Below are 22,090 nucleotides of genomic sequence, written 5' to 3' on the forward strand. Positions count from 1 at the left end.
CCGCTGATCAGTCCGCATCTCTGTTGTAGTGCTTTGTACCCATGATGAAGTAACAGAACATTAATATTTTGATTGGCCTTCTTCTCGTCCTTGGGTGCATTTATGAGAAGGCTGTTGCTTTTAGTTCGGCTTGTCTGGGAGAAGTTAGGTGCATTGCATGAGGCTTGGAGGTATGGTAGAAGTGGTGCAGCTTGTATTACAGAGAATTCAAAGATAGACACAGCAGCGCACCTTATGGAAAACATCACAAGCAAATTATTGCCATATAAAAAAACCTTTAATACTTTATTTTGATGTAAAACATGATTATCAGTTGCAGGTCAAAGTTTATAGACCAAAAGGGCAACACAAGAATTTTGTGGCATGAATTGATGTAATTCATTTTATCCATGCATGTACCATCTAATGATGTTTTGGAAAAATACATTTCTTATAAAAACGTTGTTTCCATTATGAGTGAGTCTGCAGCAATACCTCTGTTGGATGTCATCCAGTGCGCCACTGTTATGTGTCACCACCCACTTGAGTTTTTTCCTTGCCATCTGGCCAATCTGAGAGGATACATGCAGAGGATATTTGGTGAGAACAGTAAATATTAGACTTCTGTCATGCGATTCAATGTGTTTTTATTTCAGGAATCACCAGTGGATGAAGTCATATCAAAAGATTGTTAAACATATTTGAGTTACAAGCACCGTTTTAATTTTGAGTGACCGAAAATTTCCCATTTAATTTCTGCTCCGAATGTCTTCAACTGTTTGTGTAGATAGACCAGCAGCATGGGTATAAACTGATTTACTCTGGACCATTTGAACTTCGATCAAAACCTTCAGTTGCAGAATTGTCGGGCATTTTTGCCGTTGCGAAAGCTAGGACTTCAGTACTAGGAGCCATGGAGGAATGTTTCAAGGCCAGCTTCTTTACAGTGAAGCTGGCTTATGTCAAGGTCAGCTACCCTACAAGGGAGGAGGCTGCAGTGCACTGATGCATTTTAGTTAGCCCAAGCTCTATGCAGGTCACAGTAAGCTGCAAAGCTTCTTTACTGATAGCAAAAACTGTTAATGTGATGCCTAATGGGAAGATCACCATCTGCATAACAGAGGGCTCTACACGCCTCTCAAAATGTGCTAATAATTGGTAGTGATTTAAAGTATTAAAAGAAGTCCAAGAAAACATTCTGAGATTAAAGGATCTGCCTCTCTTTGGATATTGAACTTTTGGCCTTAAATGAGAATAGAAATTATTAGATGCTGAGGGGACTAATAATGTCTCAATGTCCGGGGGTGGAAGGTGCCTCAGGTGTTTACAAAGGAATCGGATGCAATACTGTCTGACACTGCAATATAATATATGTACAATGTGTGATGGAACCATGAAACATAATTGTGCTGTATTTACAAAAAGTTGAATAAAAATATTTAAAAAAACAAAGAATAGAATAGGCAGCAACAGAATTGCCACTACATTTCACAGCTGTAAAGGACAAAGGCGTTTTGTTTTTTTCTTTAAATGTAGGGAAGCCAACATTTCGGGGCCATAAATATTAGAAAAAGCCTAGTGGCATAGAGGATGATATGAAGAGTACACTGAGAACGTTAGTTCGGATAATGCTTCTCACCATGGAAAGCACTGTATTGTGATCAGGGGTGGCTGAAGTTACTTAATTTTTGCCTTGTGTTACATGCATTATTCTCATGAGAAATATTGGTTTAAACTGATGAGTGAGTGGTCATTGCTTGTGAAAATCATACGGGAAGTGTCTGGAGAATCGTAGGAACTCCTGCAGACTGATCCAAGTCTCGGAGTAAGTACTTTACTCATAAGTTGTGTGGCATAAAAATAGCCATAGAGATGTGTGCCAAGATAGAGAGAATGCACCCTTAACTGCCAGCTACATAGAAGTCCAGCCTCAGACTCTACCTTCCATTCCAGTACTAGACATTCTATCATACCACTTTCTATACTGCATTTCAACATGCCACATCTAGCCAATGTAAAAATCTAAAATACGGTACATCACCCCACCACCTAAAAGAAATAAGCAAAAGAAAAGGCAAAGGGGAAATAAAAGACCTGTAAAAGCAATAGAAATGGCTTCAGGGATAACACAAACTATATGAATCCCCAAGATATGTGTGGTAAGCTCCTGTTGCAGGGGTGTGGCAATTTACAGAATATCTACTTGCCCAAGGGAGGGGCAGCTTTAGAAATCTACCTGTCCTGCAAAAGAAAAATCCACTTATCCTTTTTAATGTCCTTTGGTAAGGTGACAAATTATGTCTGCCTCTCTGCTTGTATTAGAGCTCATACTATATTGGGGCCTTGATTCCAGTAAGACCTTGATTTTACCATCTTGCTGCAAATCTACATAAAGGGGCTGGACAGTGTGTTGGCGCTGGTATTTTGCAAGCCGTTTGTACATAAGAGGATGCTATGGTGTTTGGCTAGGTTAAATGGGTTATGTAGAAAAGCTTTTTGGAAAGTTGTAAGGAAATGCCTCCTTGGCATGGTTACCCCCTGAATTTTTGCCTTTGCTGATGCTATGTTTTGAATTGAAAGTGTGCTGAGGCCTGCTAACCAGGCCCCAGCACCAGTGTTCTTTCCCTAAACCTGTACTTTTGTATCCACAATTGGCACACCCTGGCATCCAGATAAGTCCCTTGTAAATGGTACCCCTGGTACCAAGGGCCCTGATGCCAAGGGAGGTCTCTAAGGGCTGCAGCATGTCTTATGCCACCCTGGAGACCCCTCACTCAGCACAGACACACTGCTTGCCAGCTTGTGTGTGCTGGTGAGAACAAAACGAGTAAGTCGACATGGCACTCCCCTCAGGGTGCCATGCCAGCCTCTCACTGCCTATGCAGGTGTAGATAAGTCACCCCTCTAGTAGGCCTTACAGCCCTAAGGCAGGGTGCACTATACCATAGGTGAGGGCACTAGTGCATGAGCACTGTGCCCCTACAGTGTCTAAGCAATACCTTAGACATTGTAAGTGCAGGGTAGCCATAAGAGTATATGGTCTGGGAGTCTGTTTTACACGAACTCCACAGCACCATAATGGCTACACTGAAAACTGGGAAGTTTGGTATCAAACTTCTCAGCACAATAAATGCACACTGATGCCAGTGTACATTTTATTGTGAAATACACCCCAGAGGGCACCTTAGAGGTGCCCCCTGAAACCTTAACCGACTATCTGTGTAGGCTGACTGGTTCCAGCAGCCTGCCCCAACCGAGACATGTTGCTGGCCCCATGGGGAGAGTGCCTTTGTCACTCTGAGGCCAGTAACAAAGCCTGCACTGGGTGGAGATGCTAACACCTCCCCCAGGCAGGAGCTGTCACACCTGGCGGTGAGCCTCAAAGGCTCACCCCTTTGTGCCAGCACCGCAGGACACTCCAGCTAGTGGAGTTGCCTGCCCCCTCCGGCCACGGCCCCCACTTTTGGCGGCAAGGCCGGAGAAAATAATGAGAATAACAAGGAGGAGTCACTGGCCAGTCAGGACAGCCCCTAAGGTGTCCTGAGCTGAAGTGACTCTAACTTTTAGAAATCCTCCATCTTGCAGATGGAGGATTCCCCAATAGGATTAGGGATGTGACCCCCTCCCCGTGGGAGGAGGCACAAAGAGGGTGTACCCACCCTCAGGGCTAGTAGCCATTGGCTACTAACCCCCCAGACCTAAACACGCCCTTAAATTTAGTATTTAAGGGCTTCCCTGAACCTAAGAATTTAGATTCCTGAAACTACAAGAAGAAGAGGACTGCTGAGCTGAAGAACCCCTGCAGAGGAAGAACAGAAGACACCAACTGCTTTGGCCCCAGACTTACCGGCCTGTCTCCTGCCTTCCAAAGAAACCTGCTCCAGCGACGCTTTCCAAGGGACCAGCGACCTCTGAATCCTCTGAGGACTGCCCTGCTTCAAGAAAGACAAGAAACTCCCGAGGACAGCGGCACTGCTCCAAAAGAACTGCAACTTTGTTTCAGAGGAGCAGATTTAAAGACCCCTGCAACTCCCCGCAAGAAGCGTGAGACTTGCAACACTGCACCCGTCGACCCCGACTCGACTGGTGGAGAACCAACACCTCAGGGAGGACCCTCCGGCGACTCCAAGACCGTGAGTAACCAAAGTTGTCCCCCCTGAGCCCCCACAGCGATGCCTGCAGAGGGAATCCCGAGGCTCCCCCTGACCGCGACTGCCTGAACTCCATTTCCCGACGGCTGGAAAAGACCCTGCACCCGCAGCCCCCAGCACCTAAAGGAACGGAACTCCTGTGCAGGAGTGACCCCCAGGAGGCCCTCTCCCTTGCCCAGGTGGTGGCTACCCCGAGGAGCCCCCCCCTTGCCTGCCTGCAACGCTGAAGAGATCCCTTGATCTCTCATTGAAAACCATTGTAAACCCGACGCGTGTTTGCACACTGCACCCGGCTGCCCCCGAGCTGCCGAGGGTGTACTTTTTGTGCTGACTTGTGTCCCCCCCGGTGCCCTACAAAACCCCCCTGGTCTGCCCTCCGAAGACGCGGGTACTTACCTGCTGGCAGACTGGAACCGGGGCACCCCCTTCTCTCCATTGAAGCCTATGTGTTTTGGGCACCTCTTTGACCTCTGCACCTGACCGGCCCTGACCTGCTGGTGTGGTAACTTTGGGGTTGCTCTGAACCCCCAACGGTGGGCCACCTTGGACCAAAAACTGAAACCTGTAAGTGACTTATATATTTTTCTATAACAAAACCTATTGGCTGGATTTGTCTCTGAGTGTGTGTTCCTCATTTATTGCCTGTGTGTATGTACAACAAATGCTTAACACTACTCCTTGGATAAGCCTACTGCTCGACCACACTACCACAAAATAGAGCATTAGTATTATCTCTTTTTGCCACTATCTTACCTCTAAGGGGAACCCTTGGACTCTGTGCATGCTATTCCTTACTTTGAAATAGCACATACAGAGCCAACTTCCTACATTGGTGGATCAGCGGTGGGGTACAAGACTTTGCATTTGCTGGACTACTCAGCCAATACCTGATCACACGACAAATTCCAAAAATTGTCATTAGAAATTGATTTTTGCAATTTGAAATTGTTCTAAATTCTTAAAAGACCTGCTAGGGCCTTGTGTTGGTCCCTGTTAGCATTTCCTTTTAGAGTTTAAAAGTTTGGTAAAAGTTTGAATTAGATCTTAGAACTAGTTTTAGTTTCTTAAAAAGTATTCTAACTTTTAGAAGCATAATGTCTAATACAGATGTGAATGTGGTGGAACTCGACACCACACCTTACCTCCATCTACAGATGAGAGAGCTAAGGTCACTCTGTAAACTAAAGAAAATAGCAATGGGCTCCAGACCTTCCAAACTACAGCTCCAGGAGCTGTTGGCAGAGTTTGAAAGAGCCAACCCCTCTGAGGATGGCAACACAGAGGATGAGTATAGTGACTTGGAGGGTGATTTCCCCCCCACCAGTCCTATCTAGGGAGGACAGGGCCTCTCAAGCCCTGACTCCACAAATCATAGTCAGAGATGCTGGTTCCCTCACAGGAGGGACCAACCTCTCTGAAATCACTGAGGATAACTCCAGTGAAGAGGACATCCAGTTAGCCAGGATGGCCAAAAGATTGGCTTTGGAAAGACAGATCCTAGCCATAGAAAGGGAAAGACAAGAGATGGGCCTAGGACCCATCAATGGTGGCAGGAACATAAATAGCGTCAGAGATTCTCCTGACATGTTGAAAATCCCTAAAGGGATTGTAACTAAATATGAAGATGGTGATGACATCACCAAATGGTTCACAGCTTTTGAGAGGGCTTGTGTAACCAGAAAAGTGAACAAATCTCACTGGGGTGCTCTCCTTTGGGAAATGTTCACAGGAAAGTGTAGGGATAGACTCCTCACACTCTCTGGAAAAGATGCAGAATCTTATGACCTCATGAAGGGTACCCTGATTGAGGGCTTTGGATTCTCCACTGAGGAGTATAGGATTAGATTCAGGGGGGCTCAAAAATCCTCGAGCCAGACCTGGGTTGACCTTGTAGACTACTCAGTAAAAACACTAGATGGTTGGATTCAAGGCAGTGGTGTAAGTAATTATGATGGGCTGTACAATTTATTTGTGAAAGAACGCCTGTTAAGTAATTGTTTCAATGACAAACTGCATCAGCATCTGGTAGACCTAGGACCAATTTCTCCCCAAGAATTGGGAAAGAAGGCGGACCATTGGGTCAAGACTAGGGTGTCCAAAACTTCCACAGGGGGTGACCAAAAGAAAGGGGTCACAAAACCTCCCCAGGGGGAAGGGTGGTGAGACAGCCAAAAACAAAAATAGTAAAGAGTCTTCTACAGGCCCCCAAAAACCTGCACAGGAGGGTGGGCCCAGAGCCTCTTCACAAAACAATTCTGGGTACAAGGGTAAAAACTTTGATCCCAAAAAGGCCTGGTGTCGTAGCTGTAGTCAGTCTGGACACCAAACTGGAGACAAGGCCTGTCCCAAGAAAGATACCACTTCTAACTCCAATCCAGCTAAAACTGGAATGGCCAGTCTCCAAGTGGGATCAACAGTGTGCCCAGAGCAAATCAGGTGTCACACTGAAGCTACATTAGTCTCTGAGGGTGGGGTGGATTTAGCCACACTGGCTGCCTGTCCCCCTAACATGCAAAAATACAGGCAGCAGCTCTTAATTAATGGGACAAGTATAGAGGGCCTGAGGGATACAGGTGCCAGTATCACTATGGTGACAGAGAAACTGGTTTCCCCTGGCCAATACCTGGCTGGACAAACTTATCCAGTCACCAACGCTGACAATCAGACTAAAGTACATCCCATGGCTATGGTAACTTTAGAGTGGGGAGGGGGTCAATGGCCTGAAACAGGTGGTGGTCTCCTCTAATATCCCAGTAGACTGTTTGCTTGGAAATGACCTGGAGTCCTCAGCATGGGCTGAGGTAGAACTGAAAACCCATGCAGCCATGCTGGGTATCCCTGAACTGGTGGGTGTCAAGACAAGGGCACAGTGCAAGGCACAGGGTGAAAAAGTAGAGCTGGAGTCTGGAAGAAAGGCCCAGCCTACCAAGAGAAAAGGAAAGTCAGCTGGGAAACCAGCTGCAACACAACAAGAAAAAGAGAACCTCTCTTCTCAGGAAGAAGTTCTGCCCTCTGAGGGAACTGAGCCTATGGAACTGGAACCTTATCAGGTTGAGCTCTTAGGCCCAGGGGGACCCTCAAGGGAAGAGTTGTGTAAGGGACAAGAAACCTGTCCCTCTCTTGAAGGCCTTAGGCAGCAAGCTGCTGAAGAGTCCAAAGGCAAGAAAAATGGAACACATAGGGTCTATTGGGAAGATGGACTCCTGTACACTGAGGCAAGAGATCCCAAACCTGGTGCCACTAGGAGAGTGGTAGTGCCTCAAGTTTCAGAGAGTTTATTCTGACCTTAGCCCATGATATTCCCCTTGCTGGGCATTTGGGACAAACCAAGACGTGGGAGAGGTTAGTCAACCACTTCTACTGGCCCAATATGTCCCAGAAGGTTAAGGAGTTTTGCATCTCGTGCCCCACCTGTCAAGCCAGTGGTAAGACAGGTGGACACCCAAAGGCCCCCCTCATTCCACTTCCAGTGGTGGGGGTCCCCTTTGAAAGAGTGGGTGTGGACATAGTGGGTCCACTTGAACCTCCCACAGCCTCAGGAAATATGTACATCCTAGTAGTAGTGGATCATGCTACTAGGTATCCTGAAGCTATTCCCCTTAGGTCGACTACTGCCCCTGCAGTAGCCAAGGCCCTCATTGGTATCTTTACCAGAGTGGGCTTCCCTATGGAGGTGGTGTCTGACAGAGGTACCAACTTCATGTCAGCATACCTAAAACACATGTGGAATGAGTGTGGAGTGACTTATAAATTCACTACACCATATCATCCACAAACTAATGGCCTTGTTGAGAGATTCAACAAGACATTAAAGGGCATGATCATGGGGCTCCCAGAAAAACTCAAAAGGAGATGGGATGTCCTCCTGCCATGTCTGCTTTTCGCTTACAGAGAGGTGCCTCAGAAGGGAGTAGGGTTCTCACCCTTTGAACTTCTGTTTGGCCACCCTGTAAGAGGACCACTTGCTCTTGTTAAAGAGGGCTGGGAGAGACCTCTTCATGAGCCTAAACAAGACATAGTGGACTATGTACTTGGCCTTCGCTCAAGAATGGCAGAGTACATGGAAAAGGCAAGTAAAAACCTTGAGGCCAGCCAACAGCTCCAGAAGTTTTGGTATGACCAAAAGGCTGCAATGGTTGAATTTCAACCAGGGCAGAAAGTCTGGGTTTTGGAGCCTGTGGCTCCCAGGGCACTTCAGGACAGATGGAGTGGCCCTTACCCAATCCTGGAAAAGAAGAGTCAGGTCACCTACCTGGTGGACCTAGGCACAAGCAGGAGCCCCAAGAGGGTGATCCATGTAAACCGCCTAAAACTCTTCCATGATAGGGCTGATGTGAATCTGTTGATGGTAACAGATGAGGAGCAGGAAGCTGAGAGTGAGCCTCTCCCTGATCTCCTCTCATCAGACCCTAAAGATGGCTCAGTGGATGGAGTGATCTATTCAGACACCCTCTCTGGCCAACAGCAAGCTGACTGTAGGAAGGTCCTACAACAGTTTGCTGAGCTCTTTTCCCTAACCCCTGGTCAGACACACCTGTGTACCCATGATGTGGACACAGGGGACAGCATGCCTGTCAAAAACAAAATCTTCAGACAGTCTGATCAAGTTAAGGAAAGCATCAAGGTGGAAGTCCACAAGATGCTGGAATTGGGAGTAATTGAGCACTCTGACAGCCCCTGGGCTAGCCCAGTGGTCTTAGTCCCCAAACCTCACACCAAAGAAGGAAAGAGAGATATGAGGTTTTGTGTGGACTACAGAGGTCTTAATTCTGTCACCAAGACAGATGCCCATCCCATTCCTAGAGCTGACGAGCTGATTGACAAATTAGGTGCTGCCAAATTCTTAAGTACCTTTGACTTAACAGCAGGGTACTGGCAAATCAAAATGGCACCTGGAGCAAAAGAGAAAACAGCATTCTCCACACCTGATGGGCATTATCAGTTTACTGTTATGCCCTTTGGTTTAAAGAATGCCCCTGCCACCTTCCAAAGGTTGGTGAATCAAGTCCTTGCTGGGTTGGAATCCTTTAGTGCAGCTTATCTTGATGATATTGCTGTCTTCAGCTCCACCTGGCAGGATCACCTGGTCCACCTGAAGAAGGGTTTGAAGGCTCTGCAATCAGCAGGCCTCTCTATCAAGGCATCCAAATGCCAGATAGGGCAGGGAACTGTGGTTTACTTGGGACACCTTGTAGGTGGAGGCCAAGTTCAGCCACTCCAGCCTAAGATCCAGACTATTCTGGACTGGGCAGCTCCAAAAACCCAGACTCAAGTCAGGGCATTCCTTGGCTTGACTGGGTACTATAGGAGGTTTGTGAAGGGATATGGATCCATTGTGACAGCCCTCACAGAACTCACCTCCAAGAAAATGCCAAAGAAAGTAAACTGGACTGTAGAATGCCAACAGGCCTTTGACACCCTGAAACAAGCTATGTGCACAGCACCAGTTCTAAAAGCTCCAGATTACTCCAAGCAATTCATTGTGCAAACAGATGCCTCTGAACATGGGATAGGGGCAGTTTTGTCCCAAACAAATGATGATGGCCTTGACCAGCCTGTTGCTTTCATTAGCAGGAGGTTACTCCCCAGGGAGCAGCGTTGGAGTGCCATTGAGAGGGAGGTCTTTGCTGTGGTTTGGTCCCTGAAGAAGTTGAGACCATACCTCTTTGGTACTCACTTCCTAGTTCAAACTGACCACAGACCTCTCAGATGGCTGATGCAAATGAAAGGTGAAAATCCAAAACTGTTGAGGTGGTCCATCTCCCTACAGGGAATGGACTTTATAGTGGAACACAGACCTGGGACTGCCCATGCCAATGCAGATGGCCTTTCCAGGTTCTTCCACTTAGAAAATGAAGACTCTCTTGGGAAAGGTTAGTCTCATCCTCTTTCGTTTGGGGGGGGGGGGGGGGGGGTGTGTAAGGAAATGCCTCCTTGGCATGGTTACCCCCTGACTTTTTGCCTTTGCTGATGCTATGTTTTGAATTGAAAGTGTGCTGAGGCCTGCTAACCAGGCCCAGCACCAGTGTTCTTTCCCTAAACCTGTACTTTTGTATCCACAATTGGCACACCCTGGCATCCAGATAAGTCCCTTGTAAATGGTACCCCTGGTACCAAGGGCCCTGATGCCAAGGGAGGTCTCTAAGGGCTGCAGCATGTCTTATGCCACCCTGGAGACCCCTCACTCAGCACAGACACACTGCTTGCCAGCTTGTGTGTGCTGGTGAGAACAAAACGAGTAAGTCGACATGGCACTCCCCTCAGGGTGCCATGCCAGCCTCTCACTGCCTATGCAGGTGTAGATAAGTCACCCCTCTAGTAGGCCTTACAGCCCTAAGGCAGGGTGCACTATACCATAGGTGAGGGCACCAGTGCATGAGCACTGTGCCCCTACAGTGTCTAAGCAATACCTTAGACATTGTAAGTGCAGGGTAGCCATAAGAGCATATGGTCTGGGAGTCTGTTTTACACGAACTCCACAGCACCATAATGGCTACACTGAAAACTGGGAAGTTTGGTATCAAACTTCTCAGCACAATAAATGCACACTGATGCCAGTGTACATTTTATTGTGAAATACACCCCAGAGGGCACCTTAGAGGTGCCCCCTGAAACCTTAACCGACTATCTGTGTAGGCTGACTGGTTCCAGCAGCCTGCCCCAACCGAGACATGTTGCTGGCCCCATGGGGAGAGTGCCTTTGTCACTCTGAGGCCAGTAACAAAGCCTGCACTGGGTGGAGATGCTAACACCTCCCCCAGGCAGGAGCTGTCACACCTGGCGGTGAGCCTCAAAGGCTCACCCCTTTGTGCCAGCACCGCAGGACACTCCAGCTAGTGGAGTTGCCCGCCCCCTCCGGCCACGGCCCCCACTTTTGGCGGCAAGGCCGGAGAAAATAATGAGAATAACAAGGAGGAGTCACTGGCCAGTCAGGACAGCCCCTAAGGTGTCCTGAGCTGAAGTGACTCTAACTTTTAGAAATCCTCCATCTTGCAGATGGAGGATTCCCCAATAGGATTAGGGATGTGACCCCCTCCCCGTGGGAGGAGGCACAAAGAGGGTGTACCCACCCTCAGGGCTAGTAGCCATTGGCTACTAACCCCCCAGACCTAAACACGCCCTTAAATTTAGTATTTAAGGGCTTCCCTGAACCTAAGAATTTAGATTCCTGAAACTACAAGAAGAAGAGGACTGCTGAGCTGAAGAACCCCTGCAGAGGAAGAACAGAAGACACCAACTGCTTTGGCCCCAGACTTACCGGCCTGTCTCCTGCCTTCCAAAGAAACCTGCTCCAGCGACGCTTTCCAAGGGACCAGTGACCTCTGAATCCTCTGAGGACTGCCCTGCTTCAAGAAAGACAAGAAACTCCCGAGGACAGCGGCACTGCTCCAAAAGAACTGCAACTTTGTTTCAGAGGAGCAGATTTAAAGACCCCTGCAACTCCCCGCAAGAAGCGTGAGACTTGCAACACTGCACCCGGCGACCCCGACTCGACTGGTGGAGAACCAACACCTCAGGGAGGACCCTCCGGCGACTCCAAGACCGTGAGTAACCAAAGTTGTCCCCCCTGAGCCCCGACAGCGACGCCTGCAGAGGGAATCCCGAGGCTCCCCCTGACCGCGACTGCCTGAACTCCATTTCCCGATGGCTGGAAAAGACCCTGCACCCGCAGCCCCCAGCACCTAAAGGAACGGAACTCCTGTGCAGGAGTGACCCCCAGGAGGCCCTCTCCCCTTGCCCAGGTGGTGGCTACCCCGAGGAGCCCCCCCCCTTGCCTGCCTGCAACGCTGAAGAGATCCCTTGATCTCTCATTGAAAACCATTGTAAACCCGATGCGTGTTTGCACACTGCACCCAGCCGCCCCCGAGCTGCTGAGGGTGTACTTTTTGTGCTGACTTGTGTCCCCCCCGGTGCCCTACAAAACCCCCCTGGTCTGCCCTCCGAAGACACGGGTACTTACCTGCTGGCAGACTGGAACCGGGGCACCCCCTTCTCTCCATTGAAGCCTATGTGTTTTGGGCACCTCTTTGACCTCTGCACCTGACCGGCCCTGAGCGGCTGGTGTGGTAACTTTGGGGTTGCTCTGAACCCCCAGCGGTGGGCTACCTTGGACCAAAAACTGAAACCTGTAAGTGACTTACTTACCTGTGAAACCTAACAATACTTTACCTCCCCCAGAAAATTGCACTGTGTCCACTTTTAAAACAGCTTATTGTGTTTTATGTAAAAAGTATACATGCTGATGTAATGATTCAAAGTTCCTAAAGTAATACCTGCAATACCTTTCAAATGAGATATTACATGTAGAATTTGAACCTGTGGTTCTTAAAATAAACTAAGAAAATATATTTTTCTATAACAAAACCTATTGGCTGGATTTGTCTCTGAGTGTGTGTTCCTCATTTATTGCCTGTGTGTATGTACAACAAATGCTTAACACTTCTCCTTGGATAAGCCTACTGCTCGACCACACTACCACAAAATAGAGCATTAGTATTATCTCTTTTTGCCACTATCTTACCTCTAAGGGGAACCCTTGGACTCTGTGCATGCTATTCCTTACTTTGAAATAGCACATACAGAGCCAACTTCCTACAAAAGTGTTATAGTGGAGTGTGGAGTGTTGGAAGATGAAATCAGAAGCTGAACTTGTAGCTAGCTGGCAGTTAGGAAGAACTCCCTCATACCATACCTCTTCTCTATTTATCCTTTTAACCTCGAATACTCGGGAATACTTCGAATCCACAACTGTCTGCAGTATTTCCTTTGATTCATCATTGGTGATAAAGGGTTTGTAGCTATGGTTCATCCAGCTTCACTCTTTATCAAGCACTCCTTGATCAGATGGTGGTGAAAGCATCTTCCTAACTGCAAAAAATGAATTCTTTACCTTGGAAAGGTGCTCTTGCCATCAGTGGCTAACTGTTTAACTCAAACTAGATAAGTTCAAAGCAATGAGGTTACATACTTGGTCACGTGATTTCTAGTGATGGTATCAAACACAGACTGTTACCTAAAAGCCACTTGGGGAGCTCCTGACCCAGCCTAAAAGGAACAAATGATGTCCTTTTGAGAACTCAGACATGCATAATGTGTTGAACACTATTCATACAGTTTAAAAACCCGAAGATTGTTACTTAAAAAGAATTATATAATCGGGGATATTAAACAAAAAGATGCGTTAAGTTGTATGCACCTTGTTCAAAACAAAGTAATGTAGTGATTTGGAGACAATTTGCCAGCAACATGATGGCCTGAATGAGTGGATAGTGGTGCATGGTTTCCAGAACGTTGTGTGGGTCTGAAAGAAACCATTCAGTCATACAGAAAAAAAGCTCCTTTACACATTGCCAGATGTTCTCTTGGTGAACTAAATCCATTCTTAGTTATCACAACCTCCTGGTGAGTATGCTCTCACCAGAAGATGGCAAGGTCCTCCCTGGCAGGTTAGGAACATGGCTGTAGTACTCCAAGCTTACCGGTCTTGTTTACCCTGTCTGTTCAATTGTCTATGGAGACTGATAGTGGACTGGTTACTATTTGTGATGTTCACTTACCAGGAAGTCATTTTCCTAATTCATCCGTGTTGTTCAACAGAGGAAGGCTGTCACATAGGTTTCCTCGAGAGGAACAGCTGTTCAGTGTTAAGTTACTTAAAAGACTAGAGAAATTGCACTTTCTGTGGTCTGGTCGAGTTACTAAAGTTTTAAATGGAGTAGCTAGAGTTAGGGTTGTGTTGAATTTGAATAGTTTTGATTTGTAGTGCTGGGAAGTCATGACGTAGATTTAACAAGTATGATAATGCAACAGATAGTGTTTTCCAGGATCACAATACTTGCAAGCGATTGGAGCATGGTGGTCTGTCTTAGGTTGATCCTGAAAAGTCAGAAGCTGGTCCTATTATATGTTATGATGTGGTCAAAGATGATTTTGTGGGGACCACCTCCTACATTCCAGTTCTGACTCTTTAGTTCCGCAGTGACCACTTTCCTGATTCCCAGTTCTAGGCATCTTCTCTATTCTACTAGTGTTATGATTAGGCTGGGGTCTGGACTCCTATTGTCCGACATTCAGAAAGAGAAATGAAGCACATCAAGTTTTGTTTGTTCTTTTTGTCCGTTGGTCATGTAGGCCCAACCCCCTACAGCACCTAATCATTTGGCCCCTTGTTCATAATACCACAGTAGTAACAAAGTTACTTGATCTAGTATATTAAGAAAATACCTTTATCAAGGTCAGCTTGAGTTTCTTGTCAGTTGCACTTATGAAAATTGTCAAAACAAACGTTGCTGCATCTGTGGGAGGCACAGTGGCTCCATCCAGGACTGCTAGATAGCAAGTTGATTTCTCTTGCTAAAGTAAACTCTGACCAAGAACCCAGTCCGCATTCTTTCACAGTATGGACAGAGAATACGTCGGCAGTGTGCTTCTCAAAACAACTTGTCAATATGACAAAGAACGTTCGTCTAGTAAGTTAAGAACAGGCCTGTGTTTTTTTAGAGCCCACACATTGAGATGCAGATAAGCCAGCTGACATGAAGATAATCAGAACTGACATGAAACTTTGAATAATTACACTAAAAACAAATGTATGCTTGGAACAGATTGCGCAAAAGCTTCTCTTGCTAGCACAGCACACGTGGTGGAGATTCCACTTGCGCAGTAAATTTTGCACAGCCTTGACTCAAATTTACAATGATAAAAGTAGCTTAATGAAGAAGAATGTTTAAATCACTTAAAAAGAACCTCAAAAGTTCTCCTCACATTTTTAAGCATATTATGAATAGGGCTTTGAAGAGGAATCCTCTCAACAAGGAAACCAAGTGTGGTAACATTTTTGTTAAGCTATTCTATACCAAAATAATCCCTCAAGAATTCTCTTCGAGGTTGGAAGATTAAGAATTTCGTATTCTGGAAGATGTGAGCACATAAAGTCTCATGATAGTCTTCAAACGAGTCAGAACAACCTCTGATCTCCTGACAAGAGAAGTCTCTTTACAAATGTATTGCAGAGACACAGAATGATTTCAGGTGACGTGTTGAAGAAATAGGAACATTTCCTGAGCTAAACTCTTCTTCAGAAAAAAAGAAGTGGCGGATTGTTTGATTTGCTTAAAAGGATAGTCGTACAGAGTAAGGAATGCTTCTCTCCAAAACGTGCCATCTCTAAATCTGGCAGTTCCAACAATTCAAGAGAAGTGTAGACCTGTGCATATAGAACCTATTCCCCTTAAGGTAGAAGAGTTCAGAGCAATGTGTTCAAGAAAGGAACCATCTTATGAGCAGATTAAACCTAGAGGCATGAAAAACTGCTACGTTGAAGATTATCAATGAAAGTTGAAATGGAGCAAGCATTCCAATTCAAGACCTATTAAACCAGACGCAGTGCCCAGCTGAAGGAATTTCAATTGAATTGTTACTTAGATGCCACAGATGTCTAAGAATATCTGACTTTTAGATCGGAAGTACAGTTACAAGCCCAAAATATGTTTGAGGGAGCACACCTGCTGGGGAAACAAGGCAGTGCAGCTCTTGAAAAATGTTATTTGGGTGTTTATTATAAGAAAGTGGATTGTAAGATGCAACAATCCTTTTACAGGCTTCAGAGAAAAAAGTCGCCCTTCCAAGCTGAAAACAAACTATCAACTATGTCCAGTAATAAATAAGTCTTATCATACTAACCAGGAGCAAGCAGATGTATGGCGGAGCTAATATCTACACTAAGTATACAGTGAAGAATAAGAACTACTACTGGGAAAAGGGTGAAGAATGCACTTTTTACACAACTGAGAACTGGGCACATAGACTAAAATGGGATCTGAGGCCATGGAATAGATGAATTGGAGCACAGAGTTTTCATGTGATCATCCTATAGAGATATTTCACCATGGAAGACAAATTTATGCTGTCTCTTTCTCTGAAGGGTGTATTCTCTGCTTCCTAATTTATCATAACACAAATCAAATTCATCATCAGTCCAAAAACTTTTCAGTTAGCATCATAAAATCCACCCACAAGGCATTCACCAACTTGTGGTTGCTGCTTATATACGAAGAACATCCATGGATGAATATTCCTTAAAGAATGACTAGCTGGTTAAAGGACGTTATTTTAAGAAGTGCCAGTTTCTGGCATAATGGATAATTCAGTTACTGCATTATCTAGGAGTGAACATTAAGAAATCTCACATAAAATTGCTGCTGTTCTGAGTGCCACCATAAACATGCAGGAAATGGGCTCATGAAGTACTTGAGAGGATTCCTCATTTGTTCTCTGTTTTAGCAGAACATACCACCTTAATGTGAATGTTCATAGGGCAATGGGGCAAGTGGGACCTATTGGGCCCACCATAGAGTTTAAGGCCTTTTATTCCTGATATCCCAGGGCCTGACCTACTTTGGATGACGCTGACGGAGACACGTGAAACACAAAAGCAGGACTGAGCAGGAGAGGGACAGCTTGAAAAACATGACATGTTTATTGCCCCGTAACTGAGTGGGCACATAGGAGGCAGCCCGTCTCCAAAAGAGCTTCTGCCACCACATATTTAATTGCCTGTAACAAAGCGCAAACAATGAAAATATACAAATAAAACAAATATTTTTGGATATTCCTAAAGAGAAGGCACTGAGTGTTGCGTCCTGAAGAGGCCAGATAATTATAAAGGCCGAAACGCGTCGACAATACAGACTTTGGAGGAATGCCCTTGGAATTTACAAACCAATGATTAGAAAAGAAATGGATGGTATAAAAAATACACAAGATGAATATCAACCTAAAAAATGATACCCAAAGACATTTGCAACAGACTGCTAGCAAGAAAAGAGCAGCAGCATGCATAGAAAAGACTCCAGTGCAAAAACGTTCCTTTTTTTTTTTTTTTTTTTTTAAATTTTTCTTTATTATTCTAAATTGGTGACAAAATTGGTGTTGTATGTTGTATATGTGGCATATGCTTTTATTTTGTGTTTTCTTATTATTTATGTCAAAATATATAAACATGTTCTGATCGGTGGCGGGGAAAAGCTACAAAAGAACAGACTAAAAGTTTTGTAAATAAAATAGACAATAAGTGTCTTAGAGTGAATAATTTATTTTTTCACTTCGGATTTATGTCATGAGATATATCTATCTCGCCTGTAAACTTAATTCTTCAACCGTATTTCAGCCCAGATACAGTGGAGTTACAGGGCTTCCTCTCCTAGGTTAACATTACTATGGATCTTGAACAACTGGGTCATGTACTTCACTCTTGACTCTCCGTGGCAGCAAAAATTAGGCAGTCCAAGAACACAGGGAGGTGAACAAAGGTTTACAACTCACAATGTGTTTAATAGCAGCAATAAATGATTGTCCAGCAAAGTACTTCTTTTTATGAAGAAAGGAGTATTTATATACCATCACAAAGTAAAATATGGCTTTTACAAATAATACACCTATACCTACTCCCTTGAGGTCCGCAAGCTAGTGTTTTAATAGGTAGTTCCTGAGTCCCACTTCCCTTTCGCTAGCTGCAGAGCTTCCCCCTTGCTGGTTTTGAAGCTACAGCAGCTCTCTCTGGTGTGTCCTGCACACGCTTTAGTTCCTTGCATTAGGTCTGGCTGGGACAGAGGCTGGGGTTCCTGACGCTCCTCCAGTGCCTGTAAGTTTCCTTGGATCCTCTCCACAGGTGGAAGAGGGAGAAGGGGATAGAAATTGACACTCCTGTTGCAGATCCTAAGTCTAAGTATGGACTACCACAGCAGCTGCTTCCTCTCCGCATTCTTTACCAGACCACGCTTCTTGCCATTTTTCCTGGTCACCGTACTTGGCGTAAGAGTTTACTGTCCTCACACCGCACACAGGCTACAGCCCAGTCGACACAGCATTAATCTTCTTGGTGGCCACATCTAGCATACAGGTTGCTGACTTCCCTCTGCACATGGGCGATGGCCTGATCAGTACAACAATAATCTTCAGGGTGGTCCATCCTGGCATATGGGGTCGCCAACTTCCCTCTGCACATGAGCTACAACACGATCAGTGAGGAAGCTGTCTCTTCACTTTAGAGTTCCATCTCCACTGGACCTGGCTCTCTCTCCAGTGCCCTCCTCTTCCTTGCAGGGCACACTGGTCTTGGCAATCAGGCAAGGAACATGTGTTCCAGTGGCTGGGGGTCTTGTATTCCCTGGGTGATGTCCTCTCACTAAGCTGAGAGACTGGCAAGTCTAAACCTCCAGTCCTGGTCACTGGTTGCAGTTTTGCAGAACTTCTTTCTCACACAGCCCAACTAGCTGCTTGACAGTTGACAGTTTTGGAGGCCTCAAGCTTCCCTTTCTTATAGTCCATTTCCAGACACCAAATGTGATTTGAGGTCTGATTCTTTTAAGTTTTTTGGGAGTCTGTTTCCTTTTGAAGTGCTCTCTCCTCTGTCCTGCCCTTCCTCCAGAAAGCCGTCGGTCACAGCAGGAGCAGCTCTAAATCTGTATGTAAGTTCCTGATATGTGCCCAGGATTCTTTCCAGTGACCTATGAAGTATACTTAAGAGCCCGTCTGTCCCTTCCTCCAGTGTGTCCCACCCAGCTCCCAGGAATGGCGCAGTCCACATATTTATCAAGGGGGATTCCTATCCCTCATTATGCTCCTCCAGTCAGGCCTAGGTATATCAAAATGCACCCGAGAACATTCCATGTATTGTTCCATTCACAGACTCCCCTACACTCAGCACAAGCTGACAAAACATGGGCACAACACTACATCTTCCATGTACTAGTCCATACACAGGCACTCATACACCCAGCAAATGCATATAACACTCATGAACTGCACAGCACTACATCTTTATTATTGTACCATTTACAGGATACACACACACACACACTTCATTACATGCTAACCTGTTGTAGGCAGAGGGTGATTAAGTCAAACAGCAGCGAAACGTTAAATGAGCCAGCCTGTAGGTCTCACTCCAGTGACTCAAGTAAAAACGCTTTCCACTTCTACTGATCACTGCATGCTGAAACCTCTTTGCTCGTGCTGTTTAACTACTAGCAGGCAGTAGCCTTTCACCACTATGTTGGTAGCACTTTAGGCACCACTCTTGGTCCAAAAAGAATGCAATCTGCGAGGCACCTATGCCATGGCGCATATTGATGATTGGTGTTAGCCCATGACAACAAAAAATAACACCAGGGATCCAGACCTCATTGCAGTTATAGACACTGAGGGCATGGGTACACGTCCATAACCATGAGATTTTCTGTCCCAGCGATCAGAGTCGCCAACCTCTGACATTGTGAAAGGTGATATGTACTCGCTATTGTGGTGTGAGTAAGTAATAATGAGGCAGGTTGATCACTGGTGTCTCAGGGACTACTGGTTAACTGAGTTACTCCCATCAAACACATGATTCTCCAGGAGTAGAGAAGTTGAGCACCCAAGGCTTTACTCTTTGAGAGGTGTTAGGGGTTAGAAACTGCTATATTATGTCAAAGAAAAATAGGATTTGTTTTTAGTATACATAAAGAGAAATTGAAATCATGATAACAGGAAGAAAACCAGAATGTTGGTGTTTCTTCTGGGGATGAGTTCTAATGACTCCCATTAAAGTTGCATTTACATGCTGAATAGTTGGGTTTCTAACAAAGCAGAGGTATATCACCACGGTCTTCCTGCCTGGCAATGCTTGTGAGGTCTCTATTACCCTTGGGACATATCTGTTCTGTTCTACTGATTCAACAAGACTCTATTCATGACCAGAGGTGCTGGGTTACAGGATACAGTGCAGCCGCAGCCAGAATTGTGAAAAGCACACCATCCAAAAAACAGGAGTCCTACCCAAATGAAACAAATGGTGACTGGCTTTGAAGAGACTATCACATTTCAGGTGGCGCCCAGTGAACCTAATGTTGCTGTTAGTCAGAAAACAGTTCTGTTGAGCATAAATTAAAGGACACATTTCTCTGTTATCTGTTTTTGAGGTCTCGTCTCCCGGCCAGTAACAGCTGTCTGAGAGCAGAAGACCTTTTGGAGGCTATACCAAGAAACTATTGTGAGCTTAGAGGCCACCCACTTCTTCTATTGGCTGGCTTTGTGGTAAGTCACATTTGTTTGCTACTTATTTGATGGTTTTCCTTCCTCTCCTTGTGTTCAAGTCTTCCCTGAAGCACAGCCTCTTTACCATCCTTAGGATTCTCTGAATTCCATCCTTCCAGTGCTCACGTTTAGATAACTACATGTTTGCAACATGTGTGGCTGTAAATACACATGCTGTGCATCCTTCTGCCTTCTAGTGTAGGACATGTTGCAAGTTGTTTTTTCTTCAAAGACAACTTTCGAGTCACAAGATCTCGGTGAATCTTCCTCTATATGTATTTGCTCATGTTTATGGACTCCATTTTTAGATTGTTTTTCTCCGCCATTAGGTTTGTACATGGTCGAGTGTGCTCCCATTCTTGACAAGTTTGTCGGTTCGGATTGTGGTCCCAAGTTCACTGACTTCCACCCCGTTGCCGGTACATCTTCAAAGCATCAGTTCAACTACTTCCATGGTGGTTCCATTCTCCCGTCCCATTGACGTCCAACTCTATTTTAAGTAGGCCCTGACTCCATCTTAGGCAATGAAGATTGTCATTGTCTCAATTTTAGGTAAAGGGAGTCAACCTTTTTCTCAATCTCAGATGTTATCTGACCATAGCCTTCTAAGAACTGTGAAAGTGACAAAGCATTCGGCTATTGACATAAATATAACAGCCAATGCAACATCAGTTTTGGACAAATGTCTTCCGATCACCATAAGGGTAGTCTTAATTGATGTCCTTTCACCTTGTATTTTCGTTAGGAAATGTCAGGGACACACACCTTGATGGACATCATCTATGTCCGGAATTTGAATCTCTGATAGAATTTGGTATACAAGAGCTACCACTTGACCACTTGTCAGGATAGGTCCTTCGTCTCTGGCGGAATCACATGAGATAATCTGAGCGGTCTCACCTACTTGCCAGCGCACTTCGAAGGTGCTACACCTCGCCTACTGCCAATAAAGCTGAGTCCCGGAGGAAAGCTGCTACCGCAGCATGTTTGCCCTTTGCAAGGGAACACTGCCTTCATGCCTCCGTCGATAACAGCACTTGCTGTCAACAAAGTATCAAGGTACGCAGTGCATCTCTTCCTCCTAAGTAACTCTAGATTGCAAGTTGCTGTACTTTCCACGCTCTTAGTGTGGCACATAGAAGTACGTTTTAGAATGTAAAGTATTAAATGACATTTTAAACATGATAGAAATGTTAATTTTATTCTCCTTACTCATAGAATGCCTTCTTGTTGTGTTTCTTATGACATACATTTTGAGGTGATGCAACAGATGCTTTTCAAGAGATAACCCCAGTGTCACTCTAGCCCTGGTCCACGCCATTTGCAACTTTTGCCCGTCACTGAACCATAACGATAGCCACTGTGACTGCTGTTCGGAGTTCTGCAGTAAATAGATTATCTGCCAGCATCAAGATCGATGGTGAGAACACACCAGGCTGGGACCGTCCACTTCAGAGATACCAGACATGTTCAGAAAGGACGACCACCTAGCTACCAAAGAGGACAACGGCGAGTCACCCGAGCCCCTGGCCCGCAGTCTGAGCCCCAAGTACATCCACTCTGATGTTTCTGAGTTTGACAAAGATTATTCAAGGAGGTGGAAGAAGATTCTCCACCCACCTCCGGTCCATGTGCCAATACAATAACCTGTGTAAGTAGTATTGACACCCCTGTACCAGACACCCCTCATAAGCAGCTACATGTCTGAGCCAACTGCTGCCGCTCTGGTGGGGGTCGGGTATGGAGTCCACTGCTGAAACGGCCATCTTCAGATGTCCTCTTTCTCCCTCCTCACCTCTCCCCTCCTACCCTACCTCCTCCCTCCTCTTCTGTGCAGTCCCCTCATAGGTCCCTGGAGTCTTATTCCGACACTAGCAGCCCAGACC

The sequence above is a fragment of the Pleurodeles waltl genome, chromosome 4_2 (assembly GCF_031143425.1).
Source record: "Pleurodeles waltl isolate 20211129_DDA chromosome 4_2, aPleWal1.hap1.20221129, whole genome shotgun sequence".
In the NCBI taxonomy this organism is placed as follows: domain Eukaryota; kingdom Metazoa; phylum Chordata; class Amphibia; order Caudata; family Salamandridae; genus Pleurodeles; species Pleurodeles waltl.